At 44.3% G+C, this 12,964-nt stretch overlaps 10 non-coding genes and 1 pseudogene across 10 annotated transcripts; 3 read left to right on the forward strand and 8 right to left on the reverse strand.

The window, feature by feature from the left end:
- The first annotated feature begins 72 nt into the window (after positions 1-72).
- On the forward strand, positions 73-145 carry trnak-uuu (transfer RNA lysine (anticodon UUU)). The gene has a single exon. It is a non-coding gene; the product is annotated as a tRNA-Lys (tRNA).
- Positions 146-767: 622 nt separating this feature from the next.
- Positions 768-839, reverse strand: trnam-cau (transfer RNA methionine (anticodon CAU)). The gene has a single exon. It is a non-coding gene; the product is annotated as a tRNA-Met (tRNA).
- A 1,805-nt stretch (positions 840-2,644) lies between these two features.
- Positions 2,645-2,716, reverse strand: trnap-ugg (transfer RNA proline (anticodon UGG)). The gene has a single exon. It is a non-coding gene; the product is annotated as a tRNA-Pro (tRNA).
- A 187-nt stretch (positions 2,717-2,903) lies between these two features.
- On the reverse strand, positions 2,904-3,066 carry LOC117383080 (U4 spliceosomal RNA; annotated as a pseudogene).
- A 128-nt stretch (positions 3,067-3,194) lies between these two features.
- trnav-cac (transfer RNA valine (anticodon CAC)) lies at positions 3,195-3,267 on the reverse strand. The gene has a single exon. It is a non-coding gene; the product is annotated as a tRNA-Val (tRNA).
- A 1,038-nt stretch (positions 3,268-4,305) lies between these two features.
- trnad-guc (transfer RNA aspartic acid (anticodon GUC)) lies at positions 4,306-4,377 on the reverse strand. Its single transcript has one exon. It is a non-coding gene; the product is annotated as a tRNA-Asp (tRNA).
- Positions 4,378-5,320: 943 nt separating this feature from the next.
- trnam-cau (transfer RNA methionine (anticodon CAU)) lies at positions 5,321-5,392 on the reverse strand. The gene has a single exon. It is a non-coding gene; the product is annotated as a tRNA-Met (tRNA).
- Positions 5,393-6,274: 882 nt separating this feature from the next.
- trnar-ccu (transfer RNA arginine (anticodon CCU)) lies at positions 6,275-6,347 on the reverse strand. The gene has a single exon. It is a non-coding gene; the product is annotated as a tRNA-Arg (tRNA).
- A 1,428-nt stretch (positions 6,348-7,775) lies between these two features.
- trnav-uac (transfer RNA valine (anticodon UAC)) lies at positions 7,776-7,848 on the reverse strand. Its single transcript has one exon. It is a non-coding gene; the product is annotated as a tRNA-Val (tRNA).
- A 208-nt stretch (positions 7,849-8,056) lies between these two features.
- trnak-uuu (transfer RNA lysine (anticodon UUU)) lies at positions 8,057-8,129 on the forward strand. The gene has a single exon. It is a non-coding gene; the product is annotated as a tRNA-Lys (tRNA).
- A 3,944-nt stretch (positions 8,130-12,073) lies between these two features.
- Positions 12,074-12,214, forward strand: LOC117383073 (U4 spliceosomal RNA). Its single transcript, XR_004542390.1, has one exon. It is a non-coding gene; the product is annotated as a U4 spliceosomal RNA (small nuclear RNA).
- Positions 12,215-12,964: the final 750 nt, after the last annotated feature.

The following is a 12,964-nucleotide window of genomic DNA, read 5'->3' on the forward strand; positions in this document are numbered from 1 at the left end:
CTATCCAACCATTTAGCCTAAAAAGCTTATGTATTTTTTGATCCATCTTTCATTAAATTTCCAATGTTGAGGGCCTGGGTAGCTCAGTAGGTAGAGCATCAGACTTTTAATCTGAGGGTCCAGGGTTCAAGTCCCTGTTCAGGCAGATTGTTCATTATGTGAGAAAAAGGAAAGATAGGGAAAGCACTGTCTCTACTGTCATGAGTTCAAATCTCAGTAGGCCCTTGAAAAGCCTTTGGCAACTATGTTTGATAAAGCTTGAAAGAGAACTTTGTTATACTGCACAGCCAAGGTACAAGAGAGGCAGTTGGAGAAACACCAGACTTCTATTGTGAGGGTCCAGGATACAAGTCCTCATTCAAGTCATTCTAACATTATGTGAGCAAAAGCTCTGTATTCTGCGTGGAGAACTGCCTGGACAAATTGGTCTGAAGTTTAGGAAAAAGCAAAAGGTGAAGTTTAAATCTATCAACTGAAAAAAGCGTTGTAAGAGTGAAGATGTTTCGCTGCTTGTCAGAGCCGCTTCTTCAGTTCTGGTCCGATTGCTGCTCTGCTATTGTTCTCATTGTTCTGTGTCTGAGGATGGAGTTATAGATGGTGGAGAGATCTTTCACACCTTTACACAAAGGTCTAATAAAATAAAGGGAATGTTATGTTAAACAGTCAAGGTCCACAGTGAATTTAGATTTGGAATATAATTTTATCTTTCAAAATGGGTTTCCTTTCTATAATGAATAGCAGCTGTCCAATATCCAAGGAGACAACTTTAGCAGAGGATGGTTTCGATCCATCGACCTCTGGGTTATGGGCCCAGCACGCTTCCGCTGCGCCACTCTGCTCTCCCCAGATTGTGTGTTTGTGTGAGAGTAAAAATCTACTAACATAGAATTAGGAGGTCAGCATCTTCTGCATTAAATACGTGTGGGCAAAAGGGGTAGCAACGAGAAAGGGAGCGCCTACCAGGTAATGAAATATGTGATTATGAAAGACGAAATCATATTTTTTTGTCATAGGTCATCATTGCCTGTGCCATCCTCCACAACATCTGCCTTGGGGCAGGAGACACTGTGGCCCTGGAGGACGAGCCACAAGAGAATGTAGTGGAAGATGAGCAATGAAGTGGAGGCCGTCGCTGGAGCACAGTGGCGGGACCAGCTGTCTGTTTGAGGTCCCTGCCCTGGAGGAGGTTCCCATGGACGATGATTATATCTAGGTATTTACATAATACCAAGTTTGAAATTGTTATTGGAAGTGTTTCAGGGTACCTGTAATTACCTGTGATTACCTGTAAACACTGTAACTGTAAATAGATGGGATGTAACATGAGCAGTACTATCAATATTCTTTCCGATTCCTTTTAAGTGACATGCCAGTCATCTATGGCCCCAGCCAGCCCTGCAAACCCAGCCCATGAATGATGCGGTGGACAGTGGAGCAGCACCCGATGTGAGAGCTACACATACCAGCCAGATGATGAAGACCTCAATCTCAGCACTCTCAAGTCGATCCAGGTAGAGAAGGTTGATTAGCACTGCCAAGGTCCCTGGAAGTGTGTCTTCATGATTAAAACCTGGCACTGGCACACTCAGGTTTATTCATTTGCACTTTACTTTAGTCTTTAAACTTATTATGTTAATAAATTGTAAATTGTACTTTATTTTCCTTTAGGACAGGTAAGATGAATGTAAATATTTGTAAATAAAAACTCATGAATGTTTCAAACTCAAACTTTAATCTTTATCTATTATTTTTTTCTAACAACCCAAATAACTTCTCAAAACGCTCCTTCCTCTCCTCTGCATCCCTCTCATAATGTTCCTTTTGCATCCTTAAATCCTCCCTGTACAATTTGACTAGTTCACTCTCCCGCTTCCTTTTCCTACCTTGGCCTCTTCTCCTTTGTTGTGGCTCATCCTCCTCCCGCTACTGTTGCTGCTGCTGCTGCTGCTCCACCTCCTCCTCCTCTTCCTCTTCCTCCTCCAGCGGCTGTGGCTGCCAGGCAGTACTTGGCCCTGGTGTGTCCTCAGGGATAGAGGCGATGAGGACAGGGGGGTTGATGGAGGCCTTCTGCCCCAACACCTCATCCATGAGGACAAACCAGGGCCAAGTTTCAGCTGTCGCCTTCCCTGCCACACCTTCCCCGCTTTTTGGATACTTGCAGTCCTTTGACAGAATAAATATTAATACAAGACCTGTGAAAACAAGATTAACACAATGTTTTATAAGTACAAATTAAAACAGTACACGTTCAGATCATGTACATACTTTATATTTCTTTTGTAGGTTTTCCCACTTTTTCTTGGCCTGAAGGGGGGTGACCTTCCACTCCAGGCCCATCTTCTGCAGTATTGTTCTGAGTGACACACAAAAACATTGACAATTTACCCAATTATAAATACAGCAGCGTATAACATTTACAGTGAGATTCAGATACATTGACAAATCGCATTCAGTAAGGTGGGTTGAAATGGGATGGCCCTTTTCGTGCCAGAAATGATGTAACTGCCCTGCGATGCACACTTCAAACGGTGATTCTATGGCCAGTTTGGCGAATTGGGACAAGGCCCCCATGTGAAACTAGATAATGGAACTGGCTACCTGGAGCAGTTGATATGCAATAAGCAGACCTTGCTGCTTAAACACTGGGCTCGTCCGGGATTTGAACCCGGGACCTCTCGCACCCAAAGCGAGAATCATACCCCTAGACCAACGAGCCACGATATACTAAGCTACAGATGTAGCATGACCAACCATTGACTGACTTTCCTATCGGTGTGCGCACAAATGCTTTTTGGTGTACTTTGACAAGATTGTATACACCAAATCTTTCAGTTGGACACAACTGCTTATAGCTCAGCATTTGATAAATGGGCAAATGTAATAGTTTTATACATAAATACCAGTCTCCTGAGAGACTGTCAAAAATCGCCATAGCCGACTATTTTTCAAGTCGTCCAGGCGGGGTATTGGGTAAAGTTTTCAACTAGCAATAATCGCGCCTCGGATAGACCTTTTTTTTTTTTTTTTTTTTTAATTTTATTATCAAAAATATAATTTCATAAAATCACAGTACAAGATACATTGGGGCAAGTGGGGGGGAGGGGACGGGGGAATGAAAGGTAGGTCAACTTGCCAAAAACTGGACAACTACCACTACTGTCAAGTATTCAGCAAGGAGTCAACATATCAGCCTGTGTTTCTGCCTGGTTTCAAACCAGGGCCCTTTCGTGTGTGAGGCGAACGTGATAACCACTACACTACAGAAACTACAAAGAAGCAAATTCATGCAAGTAACTTTAGCCCCACCGTAACCATAACCCTAGTTTTGACACCACCCGCAAGCATGAAATGATTTATCACTGATGCAATGTTGGATGGACTAATCCAACAATCTTACCTTTTGGAACACTCATTTCAGGACACAGAAAGGCTACATTTGCTGCTGCTTTCATGATGCAATCATTTTCAGCTCATGGTGGTGGTTTTCCTTCTCTTGAGAAGAACAATGCAGAAACAACCTTATTGATGGCTTATATGTAAATTGGCTACACATTGAGGACACATTGCCAGACGAGCCATTAGCACAGTCGTTTGAGACCCTGAAAAGAAGGTGGGGCTGTGTTGAATTACTATGACATTCCCTCACCTGAGCCAGCATAACTCAACAAAGGAAGCCACGAAGATGTCTGAATAGGATCCAGAGGACAGCATACAGTTTGATAAGAAGACCTTACTTTACTGGAGCTCAACAAAGGAAGCCACGAAGATGTCTGAATAGGATCCAGAGGACAGCATACAGTTTGAAGATCTTACTTTACTGGAGCTCTGTGTCAGAAGGTGAACAATCCAATGCTACAATTTACCAACCTGGTAAGGTTCACAGTTGAGCCTGTAAATCCTAATCTCCCTAGAATATCCCTGGCAGTTTTTTCATGATAGACAATTATCTTGCCAGATGGACTTGCCTTGAACATCAGACCCTAGCCCTACCGTAACCCTGCTTTCATGATACAATCATTTTCAGCTCATGGTAGTGGTTTCTGTTACTTGTGCAGAAGAACAATGGCTTAGCATTTGATGTCCTTGCTGCTGCCAGGTGGACTCTATTCATGAGAGAAAGGTAAGTAAACTTGCCGAAACCTGCCTTTGATGGGTGTGAGGCAAATTTGATGATCACTACACTACGTAAACCACATGCAAGAACCTCTTGTAAGCTACTTCACCAAAGTTAATTTTGATGAAATTTTTCGACACAATGGTTAGACTCAACTGTGAACCTTACCAGGTTGGAAAAGGGCAGTTGCACTCCTCGTCGGGGAATCGAACCCCGGTCTTCCGCGTGACAGGCGGAGATACTGGCCACTATACTAACGAGGACTGGTACGGCTGGGAAGGACTGGAAATGATTCTAGAGCTTGGAAATCATGGTTCCACAGCTCATGGTAGTGGTTTTCTGTTGCTTGTGAAGAAGAACAAAAGATTAGCATTGATCTAATCATTGCTGCTGCCAGGTGGACACTATTCATGACAGAAAGGTAGGTGAACTTGCCTAAAACATTTGATGGGTGTGACGCAATCTTATCAACCACTACTGCCAACTACACGGCAAGGAGGCTTGTGGAAACATGCGCACACACCTAACAACATACCAGACAGAAAGACCTTTTTTACCAACCTATTTCTATACGGCACAAATAAAACCATAATCATAGGAGATTTCAACACAGCTTTAACCAAATTTGACATATCATGCAATAACTTTTTTCAGAATGATCCCAGCCGATCACTATTGATACAACTCACCCACACCCTCAACTTGACTGAAATATGGCGCGTGCTACACCCAAGGGCCAGGGCCTTCTCGAGAAGGCAGGTCGTTCAGGGTGTACTGAAACAGTCCAGGCTAGACATGTGCTTCTCCTCTGGGTGCCTGCTCAGGAATCTGGACAGGGCGGAGTACACATGGACAGGCGTCAGCGATCACTCACCGCTCTCTGTTAGCTTCTCCCTCATGGGGAAAGGGTGAAACGGGCATTTGTGGGTCCTCAATAACTCTGTACTCCCCGAGGAGAAGTACCAAAAGAGGCTGGACAGGCTCCTTGATGCTCTCGAGGATGAAAAAACAGTAACAAATAATAATAATAATGCATGTGTCTCTTTCAGAGATCTTTCACACCTTTACACAAAGGTCTAATAAAATAAAGGGAATGTTATGTTAAACGGTCAAGGTCCATGGTGAATTTAGATTTGGAATATAATTTTATCTTTCAAAATGGGTTTCCTTTCTATAATGAAAGCCAGCTGTCCAAGGAGACAACTTTAGCAGAGGATGGTTTCGATCCATCGACCTCTGGGTTATGGGCCCAGCACGCTTCCGCTGCGCCACTCTGCTCTCCTGAGATTTTGTGTTTGTGTGGGAGTAAAAATCTACTAACATAGAATTAGGAGATCAGCGTCTTCTGCATTAAATACATGTGGGCAAAAGGGGTAGCAAAGAGAAAAGGAGCGCCTACCAGGTAAGCACACCTGTAGCACAGGCCTCATCAGCCGTCTTACCACATATAAGAAACATCTCCAGTCCCACATCTGAAGAGGCCAATTTAGCTGAAGATTGTTTTGACCCATCAACCTCTGGGTTGCATACCCGCACACTTCCGCTGTGCTTCCGCTGAAAGTCATTCCAGATGGGAGTCGAAGCCACAGGAGCGCAGACAACAGGCTTTGACATATTTACACAAAGGTCTGTTTAAATCATGGGCATGTAAAACAGCTAAGGTCCATGCTGAGTTTAGTCTCTTTTTAGCCTTTTGTATGCAATATTACTATTTGCTTATTGCTGATCCATTATCCACAGATTTGGGATATACTTTTTTCTTTCAAATTGGTTAAAGAACTTAAAGAACTCTTCTTTAACCTAATTCGACTTTAGCTTTTTTCTCCCTTTCTATAATTAAGAACTCCTGTCCAACATCTGAGGAGCCAATGTTAGCAGAGGACGATTTCGATCCATCAATCTCTAGGTTATGGGTGCAGCATGCTTCGGCTGTGGCAGTGGAACAAAAAAAAACAAAAACATCCTTTCTCTACGGAGCTTTTTCTCGGATGTTCAATTATTTGACCTAGCAAAATAAATGACAATAAGGGATGTTTAAAAGTCCAGTCATCTTAAAAAGGAACAAGTGCTGATGCTTGGACCATAGGCATTTTTCTTGGCCTCACGTCAGAGTAAGGTTACAGCTACACCAATCCAACTGTAAAAAAAAACATTCCAACTCATCCCAGATGGGACTCGAACCCACAATTCTTGGCTTAGGAGGCCAATGCCTTATCCATTAGGCCACTGGGACCACATTCAAGGTATATATGTTTCAGCAAATGTACAGTCTAAACCTAAAGTACCTTCCTTTATTTTCCTTTACTTTGTTACATGCCAGCACACTTCTGTTGCGCTTACGCTTTGCCAGTCTGATGAAAGACACTCCAGATAAGACTCCTTTCTATAATAATTGCGGGGAAGCAGAGTCCTGTTGAAGCAATGGGGAACAGCCATGTGAAGGTGTCTGAGGTGAGTGGTGAGGTGGGTGGTGAAAAGAGTCCAAAGCTGTCGATGAAGGTGGATGTTCCTGACGTGATAGATGGTGTACCGGGCTATGGACATTAGGAGTCTGATGAGGAGGAGATTGGGTCTGAGCGAGTGATCGGGTGGAAGGTCGGGCGGATGGTGATGGTGACGATGTTCTGGGGTGCGGTGATCTGGGGTGCGGTGATCTGGGGTACGGTGATTTGGGGTGCGGTGATCTGGGGTGCGGTGGTCCGGGGTGTGGTGATCTGGGGTGCGGTGATCTGGGGTGCGGTGGTCTGGGGTGCGCTGGTCTGGGATGAGGTGGTCTGGGGTGCGGTGATCTGGGGTGCGGTGGCCTCTGTTGCAGTGATCTGGGGTGCGCTGTTCCGGCGGGTGTTCCGGAGTGTGATGGGGGAACACCTGGCTCTCCGCTCGATGGTCCATGCGATGGTCTGCCGGGGCAGCTGAGGCGGCAGCAGCTGGGCTGTAGTGGGTTCCGGCGACGAGCTGACGGTCGGCAGCGGCGACGGGGCGATGGTCGGCCCCAGGGCACCCCCTTCTGGCCCCTAACAGGAGAGACCAGCGGACCTGGTTGTTCCCTCCAAGGGTCGCCGGCGGTGGGAGACTCCAGTTCAGCCTCCGAGTGAGGAGGTCCTGGACCCGGACCCAGAAGCGGCGGGCGGCACCACATTCGAGGAGTAGGTGTTCTAAAGTCTCGGAGGATTCATCGCAATGGGGGCAGGCCATTCAGCATCGAAGGCAGCAGCATCTGGCAGAGCTTGTATACTCCCTAGCTGCCCTCCAGGCCCATGGCGTGGCCGAAGAAGGGTTTCCAGGGGGCGTGACAGAGGGGGTCCAGGAACCTGCGGACCAATTTCAGTCTTAAGGTGTTCTTTTTGGTGACTAGGTCCACAAGTCCCCCCCCCCCACACACACCCGAATGTTACCTGTCCTGTGATTTACATACACATATACTTATTTATTATTTCCTGTATGTTTCCCCCATTCCCCCCATGTGTTCTTCCCTCCCCAGGTTCCCCCCACAAAACCCAATGTGCTCTTGTACGTTCACTGTGCTTTTACCTTGTAAATGATATTTTTGATAATAAAAGACAAAAAAAAAAAAAAAGGTTAGCACTCTGGACTTTGAGTCCAGCGATCTCAGTTCAAATCTCAGTGGGACCTTGAAATGCCATTGGCGTACGCTTGAAAAAGGTTTCACTGGGGATTGAACCCAGGACCTTCTGCGTGTAAAGCAGACGTGATGACCGCTACACTATGAAACCATTAAATGAGCTTGTATGTCGTACACAATGTCTGCCTTTTCCTGCTGCTTTCCTGCTTTATTCCCAAACCTCACTGCACTGTGGAAGAGCAGGACTATAATCAGATGGGTGTCAGGCATGACTTTGGTACAAGATTCTATCCAACCATTTAGCCTAAAAAGCTTGTGTATTTTTTGATCCATCTTTCATTAAATTTCCAATGTTGAGGGCCTGGGTAGCTCAGTAGGTAGAGCATCAGACTTTTAATCTGAGGGTCCAGGGTTCAAGTCCCTGTTCAGGCAGATTGTTCATTATGTGAGAAAAAGGAAAGATAGGGAAAGCACTGTCTCTACTGTCATGAGTTCAAATCTCAGTAGGCCCTTGAAAAGCCTTTGGCAACTATGTTTGATAAAGCTTGAAAGAGAACTTTGTATACTGCACAGCCAAGGTACAAGAGAGGCAGTTGGAGAAACACCAGACTTCTATTGTGAGGGTCCAGGATACAAGTCCTCATTCAAGTCATTCTAACATTATGTGAGCAAAAGCTCTGTATTCTGCGTGGAGAACTGCCTGGACAAATTGGTCTGAAGTTTAGGAAAAAGCAAAATACGAAGTTTAAATCTATCAACTGAAAAAAAGCGTTGTAAGAGTGAAGATGTTTTGCAGCTCGTCCAAGCCGCTTCTTCAGTTCTGGTCAGATTGCTGGTGGCCACTCCCTTATATCTATCTATCTGAAGGGAGGGGCTGACTACACTGAAACTGTAAACATCTATTGTCTCCAGTTTCAGCTGAAACTACCCTATTCAGCCCTTAATGACCCTGCTTTTGTTCTCATTGTTCTGTGTCTGAGGATGGAGTTATAGATGGGGGAGAGATCTTTCACACCTTTACACAAAGGTCTAATAAAATAAAGGGAATGTTATGTTAAACGGTCAAGGTCCACGGCCCCAGGGCACCCCCTTCCGGCCCCGAACAGGAGAGACCAGTGCTCCTGGTCGTCCCCTCCCAGGGCACCTCCACATGGCCGTTCCCCACCACTTCAACAGGACTTTGCTTCCCCACAACACCCTCATCACCATCAATACCCAAGGACAACTCGATCTCCTTTTTTGACCCCCCTCAGAACAATGGACAGAGACTCCTATCTAAGTTCAGAAATTGCATGCTAATTCTCTTCTTAATTTCATTCATTACGTCCTCGTCTGCCCCATTCCCTCATGTCTACTATCCCATTCCTTACGCCCCCCCCGCACGCCCTAATGTTACCTGTCTTTTGATGTATATATATATATATATATATATATATATATATATATATATATATATATATATATATATATACTTATTTAACATTTCTTGTATGTTCTCCCCATTTCCTTCATGTGTTCTTCCCTTCCCCACGCCCCCCCCACACACACATAACCCAATGTGTTCTTGTACATGTACTGTGCTTTTATTTTGTAAAATGTTATTTTTGATAATAAAAGACAAAAAAAAAGACTTTGGTACGAGATTCTATCCAACCACTTAGCCTAAAAAGCTTGTGTATTTTTTGATCCATTCTTCATTCAATTTCTCATGCTGAGGGCCTGGGTAGCTCAGTCGGTAGAGCATCAGACTTTTAATCTGAGGGTCCAGGGTCCCTGTTCAGGCAGATGTTCATTATGTGAGCAAAAGGAAAGATAGGGAAAGCACTGTCTCTACTGGCATGAGTTCAAATCTCAGTAGGCCCTTGAAAAGCCTTGCCTGTTTTTGGCACTTTATTGAAAAATTGTAAAGTGAGAATAACCAGTGTTTGCTGCATGGGTGGAGCTATACCAGAAGAGCCAACTTTTCAAAAGCTTCAAAATCCACTGAAAACCAATTTGCCCACACAGAATACAGAGCTTTTGCCCTCATATTAAAAGTCTGATACTCTACTGAGTGCGCTATCCAGGCCCTCAACAAAATGGATTTGCATTCCATGGAATGAATTAAAAAAATAAATACACAAGCCGTTTAGGCTAAATGGAAAAATCTCTTAAAAGCTGCACACAGTTGCATCCAGCTCAAAGGTTTGGTGTATACCAGGGGTGTCCAAACTTTTCTCATGAAGGGCCACAAATAAAATCACAGACAAAGCCAAGGGCCGACTGAGGGCCATAGACTAGTCGCCAATACAGTGAATACTTCAAATCTGTGTTATTACAAGTTAGACTGAACCGCTAGACCTTTATTCATGCTTACATCCTCAATGGGACACATTAAATATTTGATAAGGGCTTGTTAAAGAAGATTTTCAGAAATGTACAGTAAAAAGTGCTGTTAAAAGAAATACAGGCCAATTCACCTGGAAGCTTGAGGGCCAAGAAAAATTGGTCTGAGGGCCGCATTTGGCCCCCGGGCCGCAGTTTGGGCATGCCTGGTGTATACAATCTTGTCAAAGTACACCAAAAAGCATTTGTGTGCACACCCATAGGAAAGTCAGTCAATGGTTGGTCATTCTACATCTGAAGTCTACTGTATCGTGGCTCGTTGGTCTAGGGCAGGGGTGTTCATTATGTCAATCGCGATCTACCAGTCGATCGTGGAGGCATTTTGGGTAGATCACGTCCCGCCACCCATCCAGTCACATGACTAATATACAGGACAACCAGCCAGATTACACCTGACCCTAGGTCACATCATGGGCACTGCACACGCATAAACAAGCGCTAATCAGCTTAACCCTATAGCATCAGATCCTATCGTCACTGATAGAGCGCAGTTGCGGATTTTCCAGCAGCGTAACTCCGCACCCAGTTGTGCTCTCATGTAAATTCAAACGACGTCTCAAAGCGGAAGCACGGGGCTATCTAAATATTTTACCATCATTACGGTAATCTGCCTCTGTTGTCCCTCGAAGGTGATGAATGAGAGCGCGGTGCTGCAGGGATTTTCCCAGTCATTTATTTGATGCGTAAAAGAAAAAAAATATGGATGGATGTGTAAAATAGAAGTAGCTGTGTGAAAAAATGTAGTAAATTCTGATACTTCGTTAAACATGATTTTTATGGCTATAAAAAAGATAAAACCGTAATCAACATGATTAGCTCTGTTATCACTTTCAAATGAAAAATGCAATTTTACTCCTGGCTGTCAGAAGCTACTGCCCGAACTATGCATCCCTCACTCATCCCATTCAGTGCAAGTCATCAGAGCAGTAATCATCATTCAAGTAATTATGAACATGTAGGAAGTTCAATTGTGTTGTGCAGTATTATCTCATGACGTTGTGCAAGGCACATCAAAATGCACTGTACATGTAAGAATTCATAATACATTTACAAATAAATATATGTTCAACATTTTTGTATTAGGTGGTAGATCTTTCAGACACGATCATTTTAAAAGTAGCTCACATACTGAAAAAGTCTGAGCACCTCTGGTCTAGGGGTATGATTCTCTCTTTGGGTCCGGGTTCAAATCCCGGACGAGCCCAGTATCTAAGCAGCAAGGTCTGCTTATCTCTTATCAACTGCTCCAGGTTGCCAGTTCCATCATCTAGTATCACATCTAGAATCCAACTTTCCAGTGTGTGCAGATTTTCAATTCCAATCCCAAACTATTCAACCCCCACAAACAGTCCATTCAATTCCCAATTAATGAGAATTCACACTTGATATCCGTCTGTCAAATGTTGTTCAGACTTCAGGTGCCCTTTCAAGCATTGTAGCTTGTTGGTCTAGGGGTTCTTGCTTAGCATGTGAGAGGTCCTGGGTTCAAATCCTGGATGATTGTTGTTTGTCTCTTAAAAGCTGCACGAGTTTATAGTTTTCATCAACTATTCTCAGCCTGCCATGATCCACCAAGAATGGGCATTTTGCAAACAAATTTGGCTTGTGGTCTAGGTCTATGATTCTCAGTTTCAATCCCAGACTGTCCAACTCAAAGAACAGTGCATTCACTTCCCAACAAATCATTATTCTCACCTGATGTCACTCAGTCAGTTGTTGGTCATGCTGCACGTGAGGGCTTTAATGCTTGACAAATGGAAGATCTGTCAGAGTCTGTTTGGCCCCACCACATAACGTCCTACTGCAAATAGAAATTCAGTATTAAGCATGTTACCAACAACTTTCAAAGTGTTATAGGCAATAATTTTTCAAAGTAGCCCTCTTCTCTCAGCCAGTGTTTAGTCAAAGGTTTGCTCTGCCCACAATTAACCTATCATGACCAGGAAGTGAGGAAAACCAAGGCCCGCCCATTTTAGCTCCAAACAAATTTTAGCTTTGCGCAGTGGCAGTATCGTAGCCTATGAGGTCTATCCGAGGCGCGATTATTGCTAGTTGAAAACTTTACCCAATACCCCGCCTTGACGACTTGAAAAATAGTCGGATATGGCAATTTTTGCCAGTCTCTGAGGAGACTGGTATTTATGTGTAAAACTAAACATCACATAGCATTTGCCCATTTATCAAATGCTGAGCTATAAGCAGTTGCATCCAACTCAAAGGTTTGGTGTATACAATCGTGTGAAAGTACACTAAAAAGCATTCATGTGCTTGGAAAGTCAGTCAATTCTTGGTCATGTATAATGGACCAGCTATAAGCAAATAGTAATATTGCATAAAAAAGGCTAAAAAGAGTCTAAAGTCTAAACTCAGCGTGCACCTTAGCCGTTTTACATGCCCATGATTTAAATAGACCTTTGTGTAAATATGTCAAAGCCTGGTGTCTGCGCTCCTGTGGCTTCGACTCCCATCTGGAATGACTTTCAGCGGAAGCACAGCAGAAGTGTGCGGACGTATGCAACCCAGAGGTTGATGGGTCAAAACAATCCTCAGCTAAATTGGGCTCTTCAGATGTGGGACTGGAGATGTTTCTTATATGTGGTAAGACGGCTGTTGAGGCCTGTGCTGCAGGTGTGCGTACCTGGTAAGCGCTCCCTTTCTCGTTGCTACCCCTTTTGCCCACATGCATTTAATGCATAAGGCACTGGCCTCCTAATTCTATGTCAGTAGGTTTGAATCCCACACAAACACAGAAGCTGGGGAGCGCAGAGTGGCGCAGCGGAAGTGTGCTGGGCCCATAACCCAGAGGTCGATGGATCGAAACCATCCTCTGCTAAAGTGGGCTCCTTGGATATTGGACAGCTGCTATTCATTATAGAAAGGAA

This window comes from Periophthalmus magnuspinnatus, chromosome 15 (assembly GCF_009829125.3).
Source record: "Periophthalmus magnuspinnatus isolate fPerMag1 chromosome 15, fPerMag1.2.pri, whole genome shotgun sequence".
NCBI classification, from domain to species: domain Eukaryota; kingdom Metazoa; phylum Chordata; class Actinopteri; order Gobiiformes; family Gobiidae; genus Periophthalmus; species Periophthalmus magnuspinnatus.